The sequence below is a fragment of the Panthera uncia genome (genome assembly GCF_023721935.1).
Source record: "Panthera uncia isolate 11264 chromosome A1 unlocalized genomic scaffold, Puncia_PCG_1.0 HiC_scaffold_16, whole genome shotgun sequence".
NCBI lineage: Eukaryota > Metazoa > Chordata > Mammalia > Carnivora > Felidae > Panthera > Panthera uncia.
This window is the reverse complement of record NW_026057576.1, coordinates 29,257,070-29,270,699: the sequence shown is the minus strand read 5'-3', so window position 1 is coordinate 29,270,699 and position 13,630 is coordinate 29,257,070. Positions and strand designations below refer to the sequence as shown.

Here is a 13,630-nt window from a genome sequence, read left to right as displayed (position 1 = left end):
TGTTTCCATTATCATAAGGTAAATAATTAATAGTTTTCAACTCTATAATCTAAAAGGAACAGAAAAGAATCTAAAAGGTATTGATTTAATAGTGTGTCAAGTTATGGCTGATAGATGCTGATCATTGATGAAAGGTGGGAGAAAGAATGCAAGTACTTAATATCCTCATCTATACTATAGGAGAGAAATAGCCTAGGCTTTCTGAGACAAGAAGTTCAAGTTTATGCATATTAAGTATGCTTAGTAAACCAACAGACTGATGACAAGGATCTAAAAGTTTATATTTAGAAAAGAAGTAGAGAGATGGATGGGGTAATTATTGGTAAGCTATATCTTCACCTTCCTTAAAAGAGAATATAAGATCAAATGTTGATTATTTATAGTTATAGAAGCAATATGAGAGCTGTAAATATTTAAAAAAAATAACTCTTTCAGCTATGGGAGGTTGTTGAATAGACTGTTTGTTGCATTTCTTTTTTTTTTTTTTTTTTTTTTTTTTTTTTTGAGAGAGAGAGAGTATGAGCTTGTGTGAGTTGAGGAATGGCAGAGGGAGAGAGAATCTTAAGCAGTCTCCGTGCCCAGCATGAAGCCCTACATGGAGCTTGATCTCATGGCCTGAGATCATGACCTGAACCAAAATCAAGAGTCGGATGCTTAATGGACTGAGCCACCCAGGCACCCCACATAAGTTACTTTTAATTATTTGTATTTTTATACAGTACCTGAATTTGTTTTTTTACTCTTTTTTTTTAAATGCCATAACACAAAATGGCTGAATGAGAACACAGATAAATAGGCTACTTAGCCTAAATCCATATATAACTACTAACACATGTAATGTAGCTCTGCCTCACTGATTCAAAAAGAATAACATTGTTGGGTCTGTGAAGTAGATTAATGGGCCTTCCTTGGTTGGCAGAGGGTTTCAGTGAGAAAAAGAAATACCTCAGGAGGTGGATAATGATAGTGCTCTGTTGGTTGAAAGATACTCAAACACTGAGCTCATGCTCTTAACTTTCTGAATAGTGCTTGTAATAAAGAATAAAAAAAATATTTTGGCATAAAAATAGAAGTAATATCATATTCAAAAGAACTTTTGTTCACTAAGGGGAATTAACATCTTTTTAGAATCCAAATAGAATGTTGTTACTGAAGTAACTAAGCCCAATAAGGCATTTTGTTCTCCATGACCCAATATCTTTTTGTAACGCTAAATTTGATTTTAGGGTATTTTGTAAGCATAATTTTAATTTCTTTTAAAATTTTAAGAACATCTTAGTGTTACTTTAATACAAAACCTAAGTACAACTATCCTATTTTCTAATTTTCTTTGGTATTCTAAAAAGAAAAATGCTAACTACATGGAGTTTTAATGAAAATCACTTTTACAGGACTACTAGTAAAAGTAAAATTTGTATGTTAACTGTACATATCTTCATTATATTTCTCTCTAAAAATTCTGTACATTTTTATATTCTTTAAATAATGTAGTATCCTTTTAATAAGCTCTAAATTATTCCGTATTCTGCTTCCAAAGTCACTTTGTCGTTTTAAATCAACTCATTTCCTAAAAAGCAGCATTTGTGATTTCCTGCATTACTTACCAAATTTTTAAAACATTAATTCCATAAAGAGTTAAGGTGGGAATTGTGAATTTCTAGTGTATATATCCAATGATATGATGAAACACTTTGAATTCTTGTCCGGGTATGGGATGTAGTGGTGTTTTTTTGTTTTTTTGTTTTTTGTTTTTTTTTTTAAATAGTGGTCCTGATATACTCTTGTGACGCTCAGGGTATTTAAGCAATGTTCTATTTTCTCTATGTTTTCCAAGTCATATGAAACACTTACATTCATCTAACAGACATAGTGGTTTTAAGAACCAACCTAATTGTTCAAGACATTTTCAGGCATGCCAACTTTTACTTTTTAATGTTTGGCATTTAAAAATTTTAAACCAAATAAATTAGTTAATTAGAACTAAAATCGCTGAACGCGATGAAAAATGGGCAAATGACACATTTTTAGTTTCGCATTTGTGTTAACACACAAAAAGTGCAGAACATTAGTTGAATCATCCTACTAATAGGATCTCCTGAAAGAAATGTGGTATCCCTGATTAAAAACTGAAAAATTAAAGCCAGGTAGCTAAAAGTTTTTATGATATCATTTGTGGTACAGCTTGTTTTAGCAACTGTTTCAAGAATGTATGCTAACAGCACGGGAGAAAGCCTTATATAGGCAAATACAATTCCCCTGACCTGCAATCTCCCCCAGACTAGGATCAAACAGGATCATTTACAGGCATTGCACTTTGGAAGTTTTAAAAAATAGTATTTGTAAGAGAAACAGCTTGTTTATTCACCAACTTCCATTTCCCTCCTGTGCACCCAGCTGTGATACGTTTCTGGACAATTCTGGCTATGGGGGTAAAATCTGACTGGAGGAAGATCCTCCAATTGGCCACTTTGCTCCCACAGATCCTCTGGCGTGACCCTCAACTTTCCTGTAGCTGGATCAAGAGGACAAGTTGGTAAGTACCTGGGTCCACAGAGGACTGAATTGATTAGAGCTCCTCCTCCTTGCCTTGCATTGGATTGGGACAGAGGCAAGAAATAATAGTGCTATTTTATAAAGCCACTGAAATTTTGGGGTTTACATCAAGTAGCCTAATCATTAGTCTAGGAGATGCACCAAGTCACCAGTAACAGTATAATAAACACCCCCAGATGAAGAAACAGGAGATCTAGATCCCCACCCTGGACCAACCATCTCCCACACAGTCAGTTAGCATCAGTAATGTCACTTTAGGTGAGCTTCATGTAGACAACATCACCACTGCTGAATCCTACTACTGGAACAATCCATGATAGTTACTTTGAACACCCATTCAGTTGCTTACAAGACTACACAGATATTCAGCTAATTCCACAGATAATAGACAACTACCATAAGTAAAAACAAATAGGCTCAGAGATTTTTAAACACTATGAAGCAGCTGAAGCAACCTGAGATGCCCACTCTCTATGACTCCCGCTGCCTGTCAATAACTCCCCAGGGGGACGTCACATAGGCTTTTGATTTCTCCACACCCAGCTTCCTCCTCAGAAAAAGGAGAGGACTGGGTCAGAAAAATTCTAAGGCATCAACTCTAAGACTTCTTTATAAGAACTAAGTAATAGTTGTCAGGAAAACATGGAAATATTGGCTGGCATAGTCACCCGTGTTAAATTATTTCAATTAGCAATAATCGCGCCTCAGATAAACCTCATTGGCTACGATACTGCCACTGCGCAAAGCTAAATTATTTCAGCTGTGTTATATCACCTACTGACTGTGGGGAGGAAGACAGTGGCCTGACTTGCTCATTTTCACCACCCACTCCATCCTCCATAATTTATAGCAATTCATAATGTGACTCATTTGTTTGATGGTTATTTGAAAACTAAATGCCAACCATAGGGAAGATAGGACATCAGGGGACCCAAGGAAGACAAACTTATGTAGGATATGAACTTTATACCCAAAGAAATTTTCCATATAACTTAAGAAGATACTCAGATAGCAATAGGCTTCACTATGAAGATGGTTCTAAAAACAGGGATGGTGACCTCAGCACAAAGTCCTTTAGTGAGGAAACAAGTTGGAATGACCTCTGAAGAATGAGCAAGATTTGTATTATGTCAAAGAAGTGCGCGTGATGGTGAGTGATAATCCAGTCAGAGGGAGCAGAATGAACTAAGCTGTCAGGAGTGTGGAAAACATGAGAATATCCATTACCATAGGGTACAGTGTAGGACATTTCACTATGTGGTCTCCCCTTCTACTCCTTGACCTTACACATTTGTTTCTGAGGTTCTCCTGGTCTGTTTTCCTTCCATGTCTACCTCTTTATCACCTATATGTTTATGACTTCCGCATCAATGTTTCATTTGATTCAGCAAACATGTATATGGCACTTAACTATGTTAACCACTTGTCTACGCATTAACAATTTTATTAGGTACTGTGAATCTTCATACAACTTATAAGGTAGGTGTACTTTTTCAATATTCATATTCTAGGGGAGATATTGAGGCCCAAAGAGGCTGAATAGCTTGCCCAGCTAATAATGGTTAGATCTGGGAAATAACCACCCAGCTTGGACAAATCTCCTAAATCTTGAACAACCATATTCAGATAGTAATGGTATGGCATCAATTTGGGAAATCATCTAAGTAGATGTGGTTATTGAAGACTTGGAGACGGTTCAATATCTGATTGTCAATGTGCACAGAATGCTGGGGAAAGAACCAGGGGTAGAACTCTGGAAATACCCACTTTTTGAAACAAAAGAAGGAGGCAGAGTCAAGTACAGAATTGGAAATAAAGGCAAGGCAAATGCCATACAATCTTGGGTAAAAGGCAAAACAGGAATGTAGTTCACAGGTAAAGTGGCCTGAGTCCTAAGAAAATGCCACAGTACTTGACATTCTTGTGACCTGAGAGCACTATCGAGAGCAGTAAGTAGGCAACAATAAAGTAGAGACAATGGATGTCAATTTGTAAGGGAAAAAGTGGTGTTGCAGACAATGCATTGGAAAATCTGGTTCTGCTGAGAGATTTGAGAATGCCTCCTCGCCTCCCCCACCCACCATCTTACCCTTTATTCTCTTTAGCTAATAAAACAGAAGAGTTTGGCTGAATAATTTCTCTTCAGATTTATGATCTTACCAGAATATTGACTGCATAGGGAGAAAGAAGGTAATTTGGAGGATGGTGTGTTTGTTTAAAGCAAATGTTTATTGGTGAGCATGCTGAGGAGTAACCCAGCTCCACCGACTTCAACAGCTATCATGAGATGCAACTAACTCCAAGTGAAACACACAAAACTGCTTGGAGAAAGCGAAGTAAAAAAAAAAAAAAAAAAAAGAAAAGAAAAGAAAAAAAATCAAACCTAGTGGAACTTTCTTCTTTATTTTCTAATTTCACCTTTTAAGTGGGCATCCTTAGAACTCCTTGAGAGGCTCTAAAGGCTAAAATTACCACCCAATCCTTCTTTACCTATGTCAGCCCTTAATTTTGGCCTTTATATTCCCTTAAGATCCTAGGTTCAGACATAGCCATCAAGTGCTTGGGATATGACCAAATGTGAACTTCTGCTATTTGCCATCATTTATGTAATTTCAGTGTCAACTTGTTCACTTTTAAAATGTCAATAACACTGTTCAAACTGAATAAAAAAAAATTGGGGGTTATCAGGGCATTCTAAGAGATCACAGAATGAGAGCAAAATACTTACTGGTATGTCTTCCAAAGAGCAATAGAGGAGAGAACATCAGCACTGAGATGTTAGGAGCCATAAAAAAAGATGCAATAATCTGTGTAAAAAAACTGTCTATTCAAAACTCAAAAACAGGCTCTATGAAGGCCAGCTGTAAAAACTAATGGATGCCACAGAGCCCTACAAGCAAAGGATTACAAAAAGCTACTTAATGTAACCTCCAGCTCCCATGCATGTCAAGGTAGTATAGTGGACATTTGTCTTATTCACATCTTCTAGGTTTTGTAACTTTCTACCCATGAGTCCTGATTCCCTCCTGGAAGACTTTTGCCAATCTCCCTTATAGCTGGGACACAGATATGCAGGTTCTGTAGGAGGGATAGTCAGAAACATGCTCCTGAGACTTCTTAGGGAGGAAATGATGTAAAGAGGGCAGAATTGTGCGAAGGGGCAAAGGGCAGAAGGGTGTTCAGTTCCCAGAGGCAGCTACGGTAGAGGTCTAAGCAGGGACTCTCATGCTCAGAGGCCCTGATGTAAGTCACCTGTGCCTGGGGTCAATGGCAGCAGAGTTTCCTGTGGGACAGCCTAATGTGTAATACGAGCATAGTTCCTGGCTGACCGCCTAAGTTTAACTCTTTTTCCTCTTGGAAAACATGGATGCCTCCTAATATCCTTTATAAGATCCCTTTCACCTTAAATGGGATAGGTTTTGTTTTTTGCAACGAAGAATGCAGTTTCTATTTAAAGGTAAGAAAACAGCAGAGTTTTGAAAGACAGATCAGTAGAAGATTATATTCTGGTCCTGTCCACTGTGCCAATTTCGCTCATGACTATTTTTCCCCCTCTCAAACCACTTCTTCAAACACATATGGCTTCTTGGCTCTGCTGCCTTCATTCATTTGTGTATTCATTCAACTGTGATGCCGTGAACATCTATAATGCTTACTGAGTGTCTGGAATCCAATGAATAATGATGACTGAAACTCTGTCCTTGACTTCATAAATCTTCCAGGGCTAATGGTAGAAGTAAACTAGAAAACAAGTATGTATAATGCAATGATACCATACAATTAATATTATGGTAAAAGTGAGCACTAGGGGAACACAAGGGAGAGTGCTCCATTTAACAGAAGGGTGAAGGTGGGAAAGTCAAGAGACGGCAGGTAAGGGAAACTCCAAGTTAAAAAATAAGTGATGGGAAGAGGTAGGTAAATGTGAAGGTGGAAGACTGACAGAGGTAAAAAAACAAAACAAAAACAAAAGCAAAAAGCAAAACAAAAAAAGCAGTGTGTGTAGTCACGATTCCAAAAAAAGTTATTGTATGCCCAGTGAATAGAGAGTGAATAGCAAGGCACGCAGCCTAACTTGAGCTATAACAAAACATGGATGCCAAAGGAACCAAGTCAATAAGTCATCAAGGGACAATGTTCCATGTCAAGGAACTGGTCAGCCATGGGAAGTCACTGGGGAATGGAGGTCTTTAAGGCCAAGACACAGACGTCAAATGAACAAGAACGAAGGGGATAAGGATACTATGATAATTTTTTTTTCTGACTGATTAAAAGGAACTTTTTCTATAACATGCAAAATTATCAGAGGCATACAAGCCTCATAGTAGGGTCCTGAGGTAAGTAAACCTCTTGCTGGGTTTTAATCAGCCAGAGGTCAGTAGCACATATAGGGTGCTGAGCAGTAACAAAGCACTCCTCACTTCAGATGATACTGGCCAGGTTTCTCTCCCGAAGTTATCCCTTGAGCCATTTCGCCCCTCCAAGGTATAAGGCTCAGTACCTTAGAAAAGTCCTATTTATAGGAGTCTCTCTGTCATTACTACCAATGAACAAAATCCCTGCTATTCTGAACCAAAATACAGAGCAAAACCTTTAACATATTCCTGCCTCTTCTAAAACTCATCCTGCTCTGCCTAAGAGGAAGAAGTTTCTTCTGAGGCCCCCATTCTCAGGTCAGGCATTATGATATTTTCACTTACTTTATCTTATTCTACAAAGATATCAAGTCTTCCCTTCACTCTGTTAAAGGATATCACCCCAGAACTAGTTACATTCCTTATTTTTGGCAACTTACCTCTTTATTTCCCCCTTTCACAGACCCCTTACAAAATAAGTAAAACCTGAAATGATCTTGAGCCAAAGCTTGAGGGAACTTAGAACTCTTTCCCATAGTCACTCATCATACCTTCAATGACCTCTGATACCCTGTCAGCACTGTGCTAAATGCAGATAATGCAACAATGACCAAGATAGTCATGGTCCCTGTCCACAGAGCTTAGAAAGGTACATTTTCCTAGCATCAAGGACTGAAGGTCAAGAACTTAGGATGTTTTGACTTTACAATGGTGTGGAAGTGACAGGAATTCAGTGGAAGCCATGCTTTAATTTTGATCTTTTCCCAGGCTAGTGATATGTAGTACCGTCCTCTCTCCTGATACTGGGCATTGGCAGAGAAGATCAGAAGCGTCAACAACCAATACAGCTGCAACCATTCTGGTTTTGTTTTTGAACTTCAGTACCATATTCGATACGTTACACGAGATTTTTAATGCTTTATTATAAAATAGGCTTTGTGTTGGACGATTTTGTCCACTAATGGGAGTGTTCTGAGCAGATTTAAGGTAGGCTAAGCTATGATGTTTGGTAGATGAGATGTATTAAATGCACTTTTGACTTCTGGTCAACTTTTCAACTTAACAATGGGTTTATCAGGACATAACCCCAACATAAGCTGAGGAAGATCTGTAATTACTTCCTGAACAGTACTTACCTGAAGGCTGTGCTCAACTAAAAGCACACCAAATATATATGTATTTGGTGATGGCTTCTCTGAACCACTTGGGGAAAGGTGTGCCATTGTTCTTCATAGACTCAGAATTTGGTTTTGTACAGTGGAGACAAATACTAAAGTTCTATCCATAGCCTAAAGAGCTGATGCTTTTATTATTTATCTTTGACAAATTAGCTGAAAAACTGTTTTACTGCATTATTTACAACTAACCATAAGGACCTGTCCTCTATCAAGCTTGATACTCAGATTTTGATTACAGCGGTTCTCTTGTCCTGCATGGGGTTCTAACTTTGCGATCGGTAGCAAGTGTAATGCTACCCAATGAATGGCATATGTAGCTATTCTTTGTACTATGAGCCTTGGCCCGTCCAACAAGCCTGTGGTGCTCTAAGTATGGTTCCCAGAACGACAGCATCAACATCACCTGGAAACTTGTTAGAAACGAGAATTCTCTGGCCTCACCCAAGACTTGCTGAATCAGAAATTCTCAAAGTGGGAAGGAGAAATCTGTGCTTTCCCAAGCCCTCAGGTGACTCTGATGCACACTCAAGTCTGAGACTCAAGCTGCAGAAACATTATACCTGCTGGCTTTCAAATTTTCAACTTTAAAGAATAAGAACCTCACAAACAGAATACTAATAGTCTTGTAAATGAACAATTTCACCAAAATCAAGTGAACAATCAATAAAGGTTAGTCTATGCTTTATTAAACTAGCAAAGATTTTTGAAAATCATGCCAGTGTTGGTACAGGTTCAGGGAAATAGATATTGGTAAAAGTATAAATCTGTTCACATTCTAGAAGGCAAATTGGTAATAATCAAAAGCCTTTAAAATCTCTGTAACTTTTCACCCCCAAATTCCAATTCTAGGAACTTAATGTGAAGGAAAGGAATGAGAGCTTCAGCTCTGAAGTTCAGCAGACCTGGGTACAAACCCTTCTTTCACATACTAGCTTATGACCTTTCGGTAAGTTCTTTAAAGTCTCATAATGGTAGCCTGTACTGTCTGTGAAATGGTGTTAATTACACCAACTTGTAAAAAAAAAATAGCATAAGTCATATAATTAGGGTTGCCACATAAAACGCAAAACATCCAATTACATTTGAATTTCATTGTTTCATAAACAATGAATAATTGTTAGTATACACATGCCTCAAATATTGTTGAGACCTATGTATACTAAAGAACTACCCATTACTATCTGAAATTTAAATGTAACTGTCAGTCTTGTACTTTTACTCCCTAAATATGGCATCTCTACATACAATGAGTTAGGTATTCAGTAAATATTAGCTATTCACTTATTGTTTTTTTACTTAAAAAATTTATAAAGCAAACTGGTGATAAGTAAGCGTGCTGGTTTAAATTGAGATCAGTCCTGTGAAACTCAAGAAAAAGTTTGTACTTATGAAAACTTCATGATATGCAGATGAATGTGCTGAAATACAATCTTAGGATGTCTCATATCTAGAAATACCCCTGAGTAATCAAAGACATTCAGTATCTTGGGTTTGAATAAACCCAAATTAACTGGAAAACCTGATTTGTTAAAACATTTTAGCATCTCAGTTCTGCTGCACTATAAGAAAATATTTGCTTATACACGTATCAAAAAACTCCTCTGATAATAGAACAAAATAGAGTGAAAGTAGGTCTGCTGACTTTGTAAGAAACAGAAAGAAACCCATGTGCTATCAATTTGTTACTAATAAAATGTAAACATCCTGAAACTTTAAATTGCATTTGATTCAGCAACCAAAAATAAATTCATCTTTTTAAAACTGTAAAGTTATCTCTTCATGCCAATAAAATTTACTGACTTATAATTATGCCCAAAAATGTATGTGACAGTTTAAAACATAAAGTATGAAGTGGAATAGCGATGGTTACAATTTGCCTTCCCCACCCCTCCCCCACTTCAAAACTAGAGCTGGGTGCAAATGAAGCAAGAGGACGACATTGTGGCAGGGGCTGTCTTCCTATCAAAGTGACTGGATCGTGACTGGGCACGAATGATCGAGTCATTCTGGCTGTCTTACTGATAGATGGAGATACTTCCCAGATCAATTCTGCCTGCCACTGTGACAGGCAATGACCTACAAGCAGCAGGAAATGACCGAGCTGTGGTTGAATTCACTGGCTACAAAGAAAGATCTGGTTGCAGTTGGGATTGTCCAGAGAAGACCACAAAGTCTTTTCCTTGGGAGAGGGGTGCTGTCTGAGAAGGATCTATGGAAGAAACACTATTGTATATTGGTCTTGAAAATGACAGTGATTACAGAGGCAAAGAGGCATCCTGGTCAGATGGGAGACACTGAGAGCAAGTCTACTGGGGATCACTGAGCAAAGTGGCACAAAGCATTCCTGAGAACAAAATAAGGTGAAGTGATTCTTGGTCTGCCTAGAAGTACTAAGGAGTAGGATCTTAGTCTCCCACTGAGGAAAATATTGGGGTTTTGTAAACAGAGCAGTGATAGACACAAATTAGATTTTCAGAAGGCTAATCCTACAGGAACATCGAAAACATGCCGGTAGAAGGAGGGAATGGAGGCAGAGAGATCAGTTAGAACCTCTCCCACGAGTCTTGCCCTTAAGAGGTGAGAGATGAGTTTTGTGGAAGCTGCAATAACAGAAATTAAGCAGCCATGACAGAAATTAAGCCATGGGAAGCAATAATCGCTAAAACTTGGTCTATCCTGGGAGTGGCAAAATGGATGGAGAGGAATCCAGCTTAAACTTGGGAAAGGGCAGGGGCCAATTTAAGAAAAGATCAATGATGTCTTGGCAGGGTTTTTAAGTGGAAATGTCCACTAGTAATTCAAAATGTAGGATAAAGTTTAGTGACATAAATAAATTTCTGGGAGACCATTGCCAGGAGGGAAAACAGAGGCGGTGAGAACATATTGGAGAGAAGGGGTAGAAAGAGTGGAAGGAGTGAGACTGGTTAACATTTAATCCCAAAGTAACTCCTGTCACAAGAGTAGATAAAGATGGAACACTTTCACAGTATAGGACCAGGAACTATAAGACCGAAGAGCAGCAGTATAAGGAGACAAAACTAGCTTAAACTTCAATCCTAAAAGCCAAAGTTGGAAAGACCATCAGGAAGTAGAAAAGTACAGCATAGGGAATATAGCCAATAATATTGTAATAGTGTCGAATGTTGACAGATGCAGCTACACTTACATGGTGAGCGCTGCATCATACATAGAATGGTCTAATCTATGTTATACACCTGAAACTAATACTGTAGGTCAATAAATACATCATTAAAAAAAAAAAAAAAGTCAAGAGTAGCCAAGGCTGATGGAACAGGCATAGAAAAAAGTAAAACCATGTTCTGGGCAGGTCAAGTGGCAAGTATAAACTCTGAAGTGAGAAAATTGAAGTTCAGAGGAAAGATAATACATTACTTGGAAAAGAGCATGGAGTTTGAACTCCATGGGGTTTGAGTGCTAGTATCCTTCCATTAAATGGAAATAATAATGCTGTTATCAATGAGAGTTTCAAGTCAGGTCATCTGGGTCAGATATACAGAGCACCAATCAGTAAGCGGTCAGAGAACATCTCCTAAATATAACGATGGAGAGAGTTATAGTTCTAGAAAGTTCTTGAAAGATTGTGTGTGGTTAGAAGGAACACTTTGATTAGCCATCTGGATTGAGAAGGAGCATATAATGAGTAGTCCACAGCTTCCTAGCCCATCCTTGCCAAAGGCGATGCAACCTAAAGCTGCCATCCCCGTGACTGTTTTCAGAGAAGAAATTGTAAAGCTTTCCCACCCCAGCCCCCAAAGTGGACTGTGCTGCTCTGGTCACCTGAAGGAGTATCATTTGTGTGTCTCTTCCTTATTCAAGACTCGTTGTCCTATCTAATTAAAGCTGAACAAATACGTGAAGAATATTGTTTGATGGGGAGCAAATTAGCCTGCCTGAAACATCCACAGAACTCACCCTGGCCTTGACCAGTCTCGTTGTAAAGATTAAATGCAGGGGCTCCTGGGTGGCTCAGTCAGTTGAGCTTCTGACTTCAGCTCAGGTCATCACCTCATGGTTTGTGAGTTCGAGCCTCATGTCGGGCTCTGTGCTGACAGCTCGGAGCCTGGAGCCTACTTCAGATTCTCTGTCTCCCTCTCTCTCTGCCCCTCCCCACCTCTCTCTCTCTCTCTCTCTCTCTCTCTCTCTCTCTCTCTCTCTCAAAAATAAACATTATAAAATTAAAAAAAAATAAACTTGTAAAGATTAAATACATATGGTGGACTGAGGGCACAGCCGTCAGGCACTCTGTCCAGTAAGTGGGATCCTGCAAAATCGATACCCAACTAACATGGCTGTGCAAGGGGTCTTTATAATGCACAACAGAGAGAAAGATAAAAATATAGTTTAAGGAGAGAAACTGGAAGGCATTATGCCAAACCAAGGAGTGAAGACAAAGGGAGACACTGAAATGAAATTTTGCAATACATATTTTAGTGCTGAAAAACCTCAGTTTTAAGTTCAGTCTACTTCTTATAAGTGTGTGAGCTTGAGCAAGACCTTTAACTTCCCTGAGGCTGTTCCCTGAGTCCCATCATCCATAAAATTAAAATGGCACTTACTTTATAAGCATATTGTGGTATCTATTGGTAATCAGACAGCAGTAGGAGGTGATAGAAACCAAACTGAAGGGAGTTGAAGAGGGAATGAATAATAAGACATGACACCAGGTCTTATAGACATTTACAAGATTGCCAGGGAAAGTGGCCTCAAAGTAGGGCTCAGCAACTGGTCCACCTCCTTATCTACCTTCCTTCTTCTTAGTTCTCAATATGGGAAGAACTGTTGTTTATAACCAAAAAAAAAAAAAAAAGGCACCAACACAAGTTAATAAAATGCTAAGTACAAGCCCCACTAAGACTTAGGGTTTCTGCTGGGATTCTTTCTTCTTTTTTCCTTTATGTATGGCATAGAAGTACATTTTCATAAGCCATTAAATATAGAATTAGCTTAATACTGGGAAAGTCTTTATCGTCTTAGAGTTTTCTATTGCTTATTAATTGATTCTACGTTTCTGTCACTAAATGGCTGAACTCATTTCTCAGCTGATGAATATGAAGCCTAGATAGGCCTAATGCTGGCTGGAAATGGATCCCTGATAAACATGACCCAATAGAAAGCCCTTTGAGGTGCCGCACAGGCAGGGCCTTGTGTTTCTACCAAAGCCCTGCTAGTGGAGAAATACGCCTCTCAACGTCAGGGAATAGACGGACAGTAGGTGGTATTGTGACACACAGGAGAGTCTGTTCTGTCACCAAAATAACCAATGATCAATGTCTTTTTGCTACCTGAATAACGTTTTCATTTCATTAATGTTAACATTTCAATAATGTTAACATTTCATTCATGTTTCTTTTTCTTAATGCATGAATTACATAAATATACACTTTACGTGGTCAAGAAAATAGTGATGTTTGGATTTTAAAACCACCAGGAATATTCTCTTCCCCATCTTCATTATCCCCAGCTCTGCATGATAAACAGCTAATTATTGACACCAGTTCTTGATAGGAAGCCCCCCCGCCCCCC

The 13,630-nt window shown here is 38.4% G+C and overlaps 1 pseudogene; it reads right to left on the bottom strand.

Moving 5' to 3' along the window:
* Positions 1–3,182: 3,182 nt before the first annotated feature.
* LOC125934239 (uncharacterized) lies at positions 3,183–3,301 on the bottom strand (annotated as a pseudogene).
* Positions 3,302–13,630: the final 10,329 nt, after the last annotated feature.